Here is a 2,385-nt window from a genome sequence, read left to right as displayed (position 1 = left end):
TAGTTACATATTGTTTCATCTTTAAATTCATTAAGGTGTTGTTTTTTGCTTTATCATCCACGTGTTGATGGGTGCTTCATTAAGTTAACTACTGGTGCTCAACTACTTGCTGCCACTGATAGAGATGGCAACAACAATATATACCCACTAGCATTTGGTATTGTTGGGCAAGAGGACACAACTAGCTGGTGTTGGTTTCTACACCAACTTAAAATCTGCCTAGGAGGAGAAGTGGGACAGTTTGGTCCATACACAAAAATGCCTCATAGACAAAAGGTATGTGCTTGCAATATCTCACCTTGTTCTTATATGGTTGTTATGTGCTAGATAGTAGATTAGCTAGTTTAATTGTGTGTCTGAGGGCCTACTAAATGCAGTGAATGATGTCTGTCCTAACTGCAACCAAAGTTTCTCCTTAGGCATATCCATGAAAACTTCCAAAATGTTGGGTTTAGGGGGGAGATCTGAAGAAGTACATGGATAATGTTGCATATGCATATAGTGAACACAAATTTAACATTGGAATGAATGACCTGAGAATTGAATGTGAGGAAGCTTGGAAGTGGCTTTGTGCAATACCCAAGAAAACATGGGCAAGGCATGCATTTGACGCAAACTGCAAGACTAACCTTGTGGTTGACAATTTGTCTGAGGTGTTCAACAAGTATGTCTTAGATGTTAGGAAGAAACCAATTAGGACAATGTGTGATGGAATAAAGGTTAAGCAGATGGTGAGGTGGCATAGGAATAGAGAGAGTGGGAGTGCTTCTAGATGGGAGATAACACCCCATTATAGTGAGAAGCTAGAGGCTGAGAAGGAGAGGGCCAAATTTTGCAAACCTATTCAAGCTGGTGTGAAGTTATGGCAAGTTACAAGTGGGCAGCAAACGCATGCTATTAACTTACAACTTCAAACATGTGGGTGCAGAAAATGGGACCTCGCTTGCATCCCATGTAACCATGCCATCTCAGCAATAAATAAGGGGAAAAGAAAACCAGAGGATTATGTGAGCAAATTCTTCAAGAATTTTTTGATGTGGCAGCTTATGAACCAATGATCTATCGAGTTCCTAGTGAGCATGATTGGACATGGACCCCTGGTCCAGACATTGAACCACCTGAATTTAAAGTGAAGAGGGGAAGAAAGAAAGAGAAGAGGATCAAGGGGAAATTTGAAGTGCCAAAGCCAAAGGACACATCAAGAATGGGGACTATAACATGTGGCAACCGTGGACTCCAAGGCCATAGGTATACAAACTACATGTAACAGTTGAAGCCTCAGCTGGCTTTGAGGAAGAACAAACATGTGGTAATCCCCTTTGAAGTACTAACGTGTTTTCCTTCTTGTACATTACCTTCTTCTGCTATTTTATAACTGATTTCCATTTTATGTCAGGCTACTGCAAGAGCTTCTAATCTAGCTCCTACAACAATAACAACAACAACTTCTGATCCAGCTCCTACAACAGCAACAACAACTGGAACAGGAGGTGCTGGTAGAGGTTCGTGCTAGAAGAGGTGCTGGAAGAGGTGCTGGAAAAGGTGCTGCAGCTGCTCAATATGGAATAGGTGTTTCTTGGAGAGGTATAGCCAGAGGTGTTGGGAGAGGTGCAAGAAGAGGTGCGGGAAAAGGTTCAAGGGCATTCTATGCCCCAAGACAATCTGCTGCCTCCACTTCTGCTTCTACTCAACCTTATGATGGTAGACACAGTGGATGGAGGTCCTACTTCTATGATAGTGGTAACTACTAAATGGCAGATGTGCCATGTAATGTTCAAAACAATGTGGATGGATGTTGTTTGCTGGTGCTCCTACTTGCCAGTCTAGTTTAAGAACCAATACCATATATGGCTTTTGTTCATGTGGATATATATCAGTACAAGAATAGTTCACTACTCAGCTTTTTATGGTTGATATATTCACTACTCAGCTTCCTATGCTTGATATATATCATCATTTTCAGTCTAACAATCAAATCAAACAATACTCACTGGAGTTCAACAGATTATAGCCATACACAACCATTGTTCACAATACATGGTGGTGTTGAAATGCACATTTTATCTTTTTCTCACAAAATGATGAACAATATAACTACTAAGTACATAAACAACCAGAGTTCACAATTAGTAGAACCATACATTTCTTGGGGAACGTTGCATGGGAAACAAAAAAATTCCTACGCACACGAAGACCTATCATGGTGATGTTCATCTACGAGAGGGGGATCGGATCTACATACCCTTGTAGATCGCTAAGCGGGAAGCATTAAGAAACGTGGTTGATGTAGTGGAACAGCTTCGTGATTAAAATCACCGTCGTCCCACGACCCGTCCCGATCTAGCATTGAACGGACGACACCTCCGCGTTCAACACACATACAGC

Source organism: Hordeum vulgare, chromosome 7H, assembly GCF_904849725.1.
Source record: "Hordeum vulgare subsp. vulgare chromosome 7H, MorexV3_pseudomolecules_assembly, whole genome shotgun sequence".
NCBI lineage: Eukaryota > Viridiplantae > Streptophyta > Magnoliopsida > Poales > Poaceae > Hordeum > Hordeum vulgare.
Note: the sequence above shows the minus strand (reverse complement) of the source record.